Source organism: Procambarus clarkii, chromosome 70 (assembly GCF_040958095.1).
Source record: "Procambarus clarkii isolate CNS0578487 chromosome 70, FALCON_Pclarkii_2.0, whole genome shotgun sequence".
In the NCBI taxonomy this organism is placed as follows: domain Eukaryota; kingdom Metazoa; phylum Arthropoda; class Malacostraca; order Decapoda; family Cambaridae; genus Procambarus; species Procambarus clarkii.
In genome coordinates, this window is record NC_091219.1 from 22143356 (window position 1) to 22156522 (window position 13167).

Consider the following 13167-nt stretch of genomic DNA (forward strand, 5'->3'; position numbering starts at 1 on the left):
AATATTATTGAAGAATATTCTTCAATATTGAAGAATATTCTTCAATATTGAAGAATATTCTTCAATATTGAAGATTATTCTTCAATATTATTGAAGAATATTCTTCAATATTGAAGAATATTCTTCAATATTGAAGAATATTCTTCAATATTGAAGAATATTCTTCAATATTGAAGAATATTCTTCAATATTGAAGAATATTCTTAAATATTGAAGATTATTCTTCAATATTATTGAAGAATATTCTTCAATATTGAATAATAATCTTCAATATTGAAGAATATTCTTCAATATTATTGAAGATTATTCTTCAATATTGAATAATATTCTTCAATATTATTGAAGATTATTCTTCAATATTGAAGAATAATCTTCAATATTGAAGATTATTCTTCAATATTGAAGAATAATCTTCAATATTGAAGAATATTCTTCAATAATATTGAAGAATATTCCTCAATATTGAAGAATATTCTTCAATATTATTGAAGAATAATCCTCAATATTGAAGAATATTCTTCAATAATATTGAAGAATATTATTCAATATTGAAGAATATTCTTCAATATTGAAGAATATTCTTCAATATTGAAGAATATTCTTCAATATTGAGGAATAATCTTCAATAATATTGAAGAATATTCTTCAATATTGAAGAATATTCTTCAATATTGAAGATTATTATTCAATATTGAAGAATATTCTTCAATATTGAAGATTAATCTTCAATATTGAAGAATAATCTTCAATATTGAAGATTATTCCTCAATATTGAAGAATATTCTTCAATATTGAAGAATAATCTTCAATATTGAAGATTATTCTTCAATATTGAAGAATAATCTTCAATATTGAAGAATATTCTTCAATAATATTGAAGAATATTATTCAATATTGAAGAATATTCTTCAATATTGAAGAATATTCTTCAATATTGAAGAATATTCTTCAATATTGAGGAATAATCTTCAATAATATTGAAGAATATTCTTCAATATTGAAGAATATTCTTCAATATTGAAGATTATTATTCAATATTGAAGAATATTCTTCAATATTGAAGATTAATCTTCAATATTGAAGATTAATCTTCAATATTGAATAATAATCTTCAATATTGAAGAATATTCTTCAATAATATTGAAGATTAATCTTCAATATTGAATAATAATCTTCAATATTGAAGATTATTCTTCAATATTGAAGAATATTCTTCAATATTGAAGAATATTGAATAATTATTCAATATTGAAGATTATTCTTCAATATTGAAGAATAATCTTCAATATTATTGAAGAATATTCCTCAATATTGAAGATTATTCTTCAATATTGAAGAATAATCTTCAATATTGAAGAATAATCTTCAATATTGAATAATTATTCAATATTCTTCAATATTGAAGAATATTCTTCAATATTGAAGAATAATCTTCAATATTGAAGATTATTCTTCAATATTGAAGAATATTCTTCAATATTGAAGATTATTCTTCAATATTGAAGAATATTCTTCAATATTGAAGAATAATCTTCAATATTGAAGATTATTCTTCAATATTGAAGAATATTCTTCAATATTGAAGATTATTCTTCAATATTGAAGAATATTCTTCAATATTGAAGAATAATCTTCAATATTGAAGATTATTCTTCAATATTGAAGAATATTCTTCAATATTGAAGATTATTCTTCAATATTGAAGAATATTCTTCAATATTGAAGATTATTCTTCAATATTGAAGATTATTCTTCAATATTGAAGATTATTCTTCAATATTGAAGATTATTCTTCAATATTGAAGATTGAAGAATATTCTTCAATATTGAAGATTATTCTTCAATATTGAAGAATAATCTTCAATATTGAACAATATTCTTCAATATTATTGAAGATTATTCTTCAATATTGAAGAATATTCTTCAATATTGAAGAATAATCTTCAATATTGAAGAATATTCTTCAATATTGAAGAATAGTCTTCAATAATATTGAAGAATAATCTTCAATATTGAAGATTATTCTTCAATATTGAATAATATTCTTCAATATTATTGAAGATTATTCTTCAATATTGAAGAATATTCTTCAATATTGAAGAATATTCTTCAATATTGAATAATATTCTTCAATATTGAAGAATATTCTTCAATAATATTGAAGAATATTCTTCAATATTGAAGAATATTCTTCAATATTGAAGATTAATCTTCAATATTGAAGAATAATCTTCAATATTGAGGAATATTCTTCAATATTGAGGAATATTCTTCAATATTGAAGAATAATCTTCAATAATATTGAAGAATATTCTTCAATATTGAAGATTATTCTTCAATATTATTGAAGATTATTCTTCAATATTATTGAAGAATATTCTTCAATATTATTGAAGATTATTCTTCAATATTGAAGAATATTCTTCAATATTGAAGATTATTCTTCAATATTATTGAAGATTATTCTTCAATATTGAAGAATATTCTTCAATATTGAAGATTATTCTTCAATATTATGAAGAATATTCTTCAATTATGAAGAATATTATTCAATATTGAAGAATATTCTTCAATATTGAAGAATATTCTTCAATATTGAATAATATTCTTCAATATTGAAGAATAATCTTCAATATTGAAGATTATTCTTCAATATTATTGAAGATTATTCTTCAATATTATTGAAGAATATTCTTCAATATTATTGAAGAATATTCTTCAATATTGAAGAATATTATTCAATATTATTCTTCAATATTGAAGAATAATCTTCAATATTGAAGATTATTCTTCAATATTATTGAAGATTATTCTTCAATATTATTGAAGAATATTCTTCAATATTATTGAAGAATATTCTTCAATATTATTGAAGAATATTCTTCAATATTGAAGAATATTCTCCAATATTGAAGAATATTATTCAATATTATTCTTCAATATTGAAGAATATTCTTCAATATTGAAGATTATTCTTCAATATTATTGAAGAATATTCTTCAATATTGAACAATATTATTCAATATTGAAGAATATTTTTCAATATTGAAGAATATTATTCAATATTGAAGAATATTCTCCAATATTGAAGAATATTCTTCAATATTCTTCAATATTGAAGAATATTCTTCAATATTGAAGAATAATCTTCAATATTGAAGATTATTCTTCAATATTGAATAATATTCTTCAATATTATTGAAGATTATTCTTCAATATTGAAGAATATTCTTCAATATTGAAGAATATTCTTCAATATTGAATAATATTCTTCAATATTGAAGAATATTCTTCAATAATATTGAAGAATATTCTTCAATATTGAAGAATATTCTTCAATATTGAAGATTAATCTTCAATATTGAAGAATAATCTTCAATATTGAGGAATATTCTTCAATATTGAGGAATATTCTTCAATATTGAAGAATATTCTTCAATATTGAAGAATATTCTTCAATATTGAATAATATTCTTCAATATTGAAGAATATTCTTCAATAATATTGAAGAATATTCTTCAATATTGAAGAATATTCTTCAATATTGAAGATTATTATTCAATATTGAAGAATATTCTTCAATATTGAAGATTAATCTTCAATATTGAAGATTAATCTTCAATATTGAATATTAATCTTCAATATTGAAGAATATTCTTCAATATTGAAGAATATTCTTCAATAATATTGAAGAATATTCTTCAATATTGAAGATTATTCTTCAATATTATTGAAGATTATTCTTCAATATTGAAGAATATTCTTCAATATTGAAGATTATTCTTCAATATTATTGAAGAATATTCTTCAATATTATTGAAGATTATTCTTCAATATTGAAGAATATTCTTCAATATTGAAGATTATTCTTCAATATTATTGAAGATTATTCTTCAATATTGAAGAATATTCTTCAATATTGAAGATTATTCTTCAATATTATGAAGAATATTCTTCAATTATGAAGAATATTCTTCAATTATGAAGAATATTATTCAATATTGAAGAATATTCTTCAATATTGAAGAATATTCTTCAATATTGAATAATATTCTTCAATATTGAAGAATAATCTTCAATATTGAAGATTATTCTTCAATATTATTGAAGATTATTCTTCAATATTATTGAAGAATATTCTTCAATATTATTGAAGAATATTCTTCAATATTATTGAAGAATATTCTTCAATATTATTGAAGAATATTCTTCAATATTGAAGAATATTCTCCAATATTGAAGAATATTATTCAATATTATTCTTCAATATTGAAGAATATTCTTCAATATTGAAGATTATTCTTCAATATTATTGAAGAATATTCTTCAATATTGAACAATATTATTCAATATTGAAGAATATTCTTCAATATTGAAGAATATTATTCAATATTGAAGAATATTCTCCAATATTGAAGAATATTCTTCAATATTGAAGAATATTCTTCAATATTGAAGAATAATCTTCAATAATATTGAAGAATATTATTCAATATTGAAGAATAATCTTCAATATTGAATAATAATCTTCAATATTGAAGAATATTCTTCAATATTGAAGAATATTCTTCAATATTGAAGAATATTCTTCAATATTGAAGAATAATCTTCAATATTGAGGAATATTCTTCAATATTGAAGAATAATCTTCAATAATATTGAAGAATATTCTTCAATATTGAAGAATATTCTTCAATATTGAAGAATAATCTTCAATATTGAGGAATATTCTTCAATATTGAAGAATAATCTTCAATAATATTGAAGAATATTATTCAATATTGAAGAATAATCTTCAATATTGAAGATTATTCTTCAATATTGAAGAATATTATTCAATATTATTCTTCAATATTGAAGAATAATCTTCAATATTGAAGATTATTCTTCAATATTATTGAAGATTATTCTTCAATATTATTGAAGAATATTCTTCAATATTGAAGAATAATCTTCAATATTGAAGATTATTCTTCAATATTATTGAAGATTATTCTTCAATATTATTGAAGATTATTCTTCAATATTGAACAATATTCTTCAATATTGAAGAATATTCTTCAATATTGAAGAATATTATTCAATATTGAAGAATATTCTCCAATATTGAAGAATATTCTTCAATATTGAAGAATAATCTTCAATATTGAGGAATATTCTTCAATATTGAAGAATAATCTTCAATATTTAAGAATATTCTTCAATATTGAAGAATATTCTTCAATATTGAAGATTATTCTTCAATATTGAAGAATATTCTTCAATATTGAATAATATTCTTCAATATTGAATAATATTCTTCAATATTGAAGAATATTCTTCAATATTGAAGATTATTCTTCAATATTGAAGAATATTATTCAATATTGAAGAATATTCTTCAATATTGAATAATAATCTTCAATATTGAAGAATAATCTTCAATATTGAAGAATATTCTTAAATATTGAAGATTATTCTTCAATATTATTGAAGAATATTCTTCAATATTGAAGAATATTCTTCAATATTGAAGATTATTCTTCAATATTATTGAAGAATATTCTTCAATATTGAAGAATATTCTTCAATATTGAAGAATATTCTTCAATATTGAAGAATATTCTTCAATATTGAAGAATATTCTTCAATATTGAAGAATATTCTTCAATATTGAAGATTATTCTTCAATATTATTGAAGAATATTCTTCAATATTGAAGAATATTCTTCAATATTGAAGAATATTCTTCAATATTGAAGAATATTCTTCAATATTGAAGAATATTCTTCAATATTGAAGAATATTATTCAATATTGAAGATTATTCTTCAATATTGAAGAATAATCTTCAATAATATTGAAGAATAATCTTCAATATTGAAGATTAATCTTCAATATTGAATAATAATCTTCAATATTGAAGAATATTCTTCAATATTATTGAAGAATATTCTTCAATATTATTGAAGAATATTCTTCAATATTGAAGATTAATCTTCAATATTGAATAATAATCTTCAATATTGAATAATATTCTTCAATATTGAATAATATTCTTCAATATTGAAGAATATTCTTCAATATTGAATAATATTCTTCAATATTGAAGAATATTCTTCAATAATATTGAAGAATATTCTTCAATATTGAAGAATATTCTTCAATATTGAAGATTAATCTTCAATATTGAAGAATAATCTTCAATATTGAAGATTATTCTTCAATATTATTGAAGAATATTCTTCAATATTGAAGAATATTCTTCAATATTGAAGATTATTCTTCAATATTGAAGAATATTCTTCAATATTGAAGAATAATCTTCAATATTGAGGAATATTCTTCAATATTGAATAATATTCTTCAATATTATTGAAGATTATTCTTCAATATTGAAGATTATTCTTCAATATTGAAGAATATTATTCAATATTGAAGAATAATCTTCAATATTGAAGATTATTCTTCAATATTATTGAAGAATATTCTTCAATATTGAAGAATATTCTTCAATATTGAAGATTATTCTTCAATATTGAAGAATATTATTAAATATTGAAGAATAATCTTCAATATTGAAGATTATTCTTCAATATTGAAGAATATTCTTCAATATTGAAGATTATTCTTCAATATTGAAGAATATTCTTCAATATTGAAGAATAATCTTCAATATTGAAGATTATTCTTCAATATTGAAGAATATTCTTCAATATTGAACATTATTCTTCAATATTGAAGAATATTCTTCAATATTGAAGAATAATCTTCAATATTGAAGATTATTCTTCAATATTGAAGAATATTCTTCAATATTGAAGATTATTCTTCAATATTGAAGAATATTATTCAATATTGAAGAATAATCTTCAATATTGAAGATTATTCTTCAATATTATTGAAGAATAATCTTCAATAATATTGAAGAATATTCTTCAATATTGAAGATTATTCTTCAATATTGAAGATTATTCTTCAATATTGAAGATTATTATTCAATATTGAAGATTAATCTTCAATATTATTGAAGAATATTCTTCAATATTGAAGAATATTCTTCAATATTGAAGAATATTCTTCAATATTGAAGATTAATCTTCAATATTGAAGAATAATCTTCAATATTGAAGATTATTCCTCAATATTGAAGAATATTCTTCAATATTGAAGAATAATCTTCAATATTGAAGATTATTCTTCAATATTGAAGAATAATCTTCAATATTGAAGAATATTCTTCAATAATATTGAAGAATATTATTCAATATTGAAGAATATTCTTCAATATTGAAGAATATTCTTCAATATTGAAGAATATTCTTCAATATTGAGGAATAATCTTCAATAATATTGAAGAATATTCTTCAATATTGAAGAATATTCTTCAATATTGAAGATTATTATTCAATATTGAAGAATATTCTTCAATATTGAAGATTAATCTTCAATATTGAAGATTAATCTTCAATATTGAATATTAATCTTCAATATTGAAGAATATTCTTCAATAATATTGAAGATTAATCTTCAATATTGAATAATAATCTTCAATATTGAAGATTATTCTTCAATATTGAAGAATAATCTTCAATATTGAAGAATATTCTTCAATAATATTGAAGAATATTATTCAATATTGAAGAATATTCTTCAATATTGAAGAATATTCTTCAATATTGAGGAATAATCTTCAATAATATTGAAGAATATTCTTCAATATTGAAGAATATTCTTCAATATTGAAGATTATTATTCAATATTGAAGAATATTCTTCAATATTGAAGATTAATCTTCAATATTGAAGATTATTCTTCAATATTGAAGATTATTCTTCAATATTGAAGAATAATCTTCAATATTATTGAAGAATATTCCTCAATATTGAAGATTATTCTTCAATATTGAAGAATAATCTTCAATATTGAAGAATAATCTTCAATATTGAAGAATAATCTTCAATATTGAAGAATATTCTTCAATATTGAAGAATATTCTTCAATATTATTGAAGATTATTCTTCAATATTGAAGAATATTCTTCAATATTGAAGAATATTATTCAATATTGAAGAATATTCTTCAATATTGAAGAATAATCTTCAATAATATTGAAGAATATTCTTCAATAATATTGAAGAATATTCTTCAATATTGAAGAATATTCTTCAATATTGAAGAATAATCTTCAATAATATTGAAGAATAATCTTCAATATTGAAGAATATTCTTCAATATTGAAGAATAATCTTCAATAATATTGAAGAATAATCTTCAATAATATTGAAGAATAATCTTCAATAATATTGAAGAATATTCTTCAATATTGAATAATATTCTTCAATATTGAAGAATATTCTTCAATATTGAAGAATATTCTTCAATATTGAAGAATATTCTTCAATATTGAAGATTAATCTTCAATATTGAATAATAATCTTCAATATTGAAGAATATTCTTCAATATTATTGAAGATTATTCTTCAATATTATTGAAGATTATTCTTCAATATTGAAGAATATTCTTCAATATTGAAGATTAATCTTCAATATTGAAGAATAATCTTCAATATTGAAGAATATTCTTCAATATTATTGAAGATTATTCTTCAATATTGAAGAATAATCTTCAATAATATTGAAGAATATTCTTCAATATTGAAGAATAATCTTCAATAATATTGAAGAATATTCTTCAATATTGAAGAATATTCTTCAATATTGAAGATTATTCTTCAATATTGAAGAATAATCTTCAATATTGAGGAATATTCTTCAATAATATTGAAGATTATTCTTCAATATTGAAGAATAATCTTCAATATTGAATAATTAATCAATATTCTTCAATATTGAAGAATATTCTTCAATATTGAAGAATAATCTTCAATATTGAAGATTATTATTCAATATTGAAGATTATTCTTCAATATTGAAGATTATTCTTCAATATTGAAGAATATTATTCAATATTGAAGATTAATCTTCAATATTGAAGATTATTCTTCAATATTATTGAAGAATATTCTTCAATATTGGAGAATATTCTTCAATATTGAATAATATTCTTCAATATTGAAGAATATTCTTCAATATTGAAGAATATTGTTCAATATTGAAGAATATTCTTCAATAATATTGAAGAATAATCTTCAATATTGAAGATTATTCTTCAATATTGAAGAATATTCTTCAATAATATTGAAGAATAATCTTCAATAATATTGAAGAATAATCTTCAATATTGAAGATTATTCTTCAATATTGAAGAATAATATTGAATAATATTCTTCAATATTGAAGAATAATCTTCAATATTGAAGATTATTCTTCAATATTATTGAAGATTATTCTTCAATATTATTGAAGAATATTCTTCAATATTGAAGAATATTATTCAATATTGAAGAATATTCTCCAATATTGAAGAATATTCTTCAATATTGAAGAATATTCAATATTGAAGAATATTCTTCAATATTGAAGAATAATCTTCAATATTGAGGAATATTCTTCAATATTGAAGAATAATCTTCAATAATATTGAAGAATATTCTTCAATATTGAAGAATATTCTTCAATATTGAAGAATAATCTTCAATAATATTGAAGAATATTCTTCAATATTGAAGAATATTCTTCAATATTGAAGAATAATCTTCAATATTGAGGAATATTCTTCAATATTGAAGAATAATCTTCAATATTTAAGAATATTCTTCAATATTGAAGAATATTCTTCAATATTGAAGATTATTCTTCAATATTGAAGAATATTCTTCAATATTGAATAATATTCTTCAATATTGAATAATATTCTTCAATATTGAAGAATATTCTTCAATATTGAAGATTATTCTTCAATATTATTGAAGAATATTCTTCAATATTGAAGAATATTCTTCAATATTGAAGAATATTCTTCAATATTGAAGATTATTCTTCAATATTATTGAAGAATATTCTTCAATATTGAATAATATTCTTCAATATTGAATAATATTCTTCAATATTGAAGAATATTCTTCAATATTGAAGATTATTCTTCAATATTGAAGAATATTATTCAATATTGAAGAATAATCTTCAATATTGAAGATTATTCTTCAATATTATTGAAGAATATTCTTCAATATTGAAGATTATTCTTCAATATTGAAGAATATTCTTCAATATTGAAGAATAATCTTCAATATTGAGGAATATTCTTCAATATTGAATAATATTCTTCAATATTATTGAAGATTATTCTTCAATATTGAAGATTATTCTTCAATATTGAAGAATATTATTCAATATTGAAGATTATTCTTCAATATTGAAGAATATTATTCAATATTGAAGAATAATCTTCAATATTGAAGATTATTCTTCAATATTATTGAAGAATATTCTTCAATATTGAAGATTATTCTTCAATATTGAAGAATATTATTAAATATTGAAGAATAATCTTCAATATTGAAGATTATTCTTCAATATTGAAGAATATTCTTCAATATTGAAGATTATTCTTCAATATTGAAGAATAATCTTCAATATTGAAGATTATTCTTCAATATTGAAGAATATTCTTCAATATTGAAGATTATTCTTCAATATTGAAGAATATTCTTCAATATTGAAGAATAATCTTCAATATTGAAGATTATTCTTCAATATTGAAGAATATTCTTCAATATTGAAGATTATTCTTCAATATTGAAGAATATTATTCAATATTGAAGAATAATCTTCAATATTGAAGATTATTCTTCAATATTATTGAAGAATAATCTTCAATAATATTGAAGAATATTCTTCAATATTGAAGATTATTCTTCAATATTGAAGATTATTCTTCAATATTGAAGATTGAAGAATATTCTTCAATATTGAAGATTATTCTTCAATATTGAAGAATAATCTTCAATATTGAAGATTATTCTTCAATATTGAATAATATTCTTCAATATTATTGAAGATTATTCTTCAATATTGAAGAATATTCTTCAATATTGAAGAATATTCTTCAATATTGAATAATATTCTTCAATATTGAAGAATATTCTTCAATAATATTGAAGAATATTCTTCAATATTGAAGAATATTCTTCAATATTGAAGATTAATCTTCAATATTGAAGAATAATCTTCAATATTGAGGAATATTCTTCAATATTGAGGAATATTCTTCAATATTGAAGAATAATCTTCAATAATATTGAAGAATATTCTTCAATATTGAAGAATATTCTTCAATAATATTGAAGAATATTCTTCAATATTGAAGATTATTCTTCAATATTATTGAAGATTATTCTTCAATATTGAAGAATATTCTTCAATATTGAAGATTATTCTTCAATATTATTGAAGAATATTCTTCAATATTATTGAAGATTATTCTTCAATATTGAAGAATATTCTTCAATATTGAAGATTATTCTTCAATATTATTGAAGATTATTCTTCAATATTGAAGAATATTCTTCAATATTGAAGATTATTCTTCAATATTATGAAGAATATTCTTCAATTATGAAGAATATTATTCAATATTGAAGAATATTCTTCAATATTGAAGAATATTCTTCAATATTGAATAATATTCTTCAATATTGAATAATATTCTTCAATATTGAAGAATATTCTTCAATATTGAAGAATAATCTTCAATATTGAAGATTATTCTTCAATATTATTGAAGATTATTCTTCAATATTATTGAAGAATATTTTCAATATTATTGAAGAATATTCTTCAATATTGAAGAATATTATTCAATATTATTCTTCAATATTGAAGAATAATCTTCAATATTGAAGATTATTCTTCAATATTATTGAAGATTATTCTTCAATATTATTGAAGAATATTCTTCAATATTGAAGAATATTCTCCAATATTGAAGAATATTATTCAATATTATTCTTCAATATTGAAGAATATTCTTCAATATTGAAGATTATTCTTCAATATTATTGAAGAATATTCTTCAATATTGAACAATATTATTCAATATTGAAGAATATTCTTCAATATTCTTCAATATTGAAGAATATTCTTCAATATTGAAGAATAATCTTCAATAATATTGAAGAATATTATTCAATATTGAAGAATAATCTTCAATATTGAATAATAATCTTCAATATTGAAGAATATTCTTCAATATTGAAGAATATTCTTCAATATTGAAGAATAATCTTCAATATTGAGGAATATTCTTCAATATTGAAGAATAATCTTCAATAATATTGAAGAATATTCTTCAATATTGAAGAATATTCTTCAATATTGAAGAATAATCTTCAATATTGAGGAATATTCTTCAATATTGAAGAATAATCTTCAATAATATTGAAGAATATTATTCAATATTGAAGAATAATCTTCAATATTGAAGATTATTCTTCAATATTATTGAAGATTATTCTTCAATATTGAATAATAATCTTCAATAATATTGAAGATTAATCTTCAATATTGAATAATAATCTTCAATATTGAAGATTATTCTTCAATATTGAAGAATATTATTCAATATTGAAGAATAATCTTCAATAATATTGAAGAATATTCTTCAATAATATTGAAGAATATTCTTCAATATTGAAGAATATTCTTCAATATTGAAGAATATTGAATAATTATTCAATATTGAAGATTATTCTTCAATATTGAAGAATATTCCTCAATATTGAAGATTATTCTTCAATATTGAAGAATATTCTTCAATATTGAAGAATATTCTTCAATATTGAAGATTATTCTTCAATATTGAAGATTATTCTTCAATATTATTGAAGAATATTCTTCAATATTGAATAATAATCTTCAATATTGAAGAATATTCTTCAATATTATTGAAGATTATTCTTCAATATTGAAGAATATTCTTCAATATTGAATAATATTCTTCAATATTGAATAATATTCTTCAATATTGAAGAATATTCTTCAATATTGAAGATTATTCTTCAATATTGAAGAATATTATTCAATATTGAAGAATAATCTTCAATATTGAAGATTATTCTTCAATATTGAAGAATATTCTTCAATATTGAAGATTATTCTTCAATATTGAAGAATATTCTTCAATATTGAAGATTATTCTTCAATATTGAAGAATATTCTTCAATATTGAAGATTATTCTTCAATATTGAAGAATATTCTTCAATATTGAAGATTATTCTTCAATAT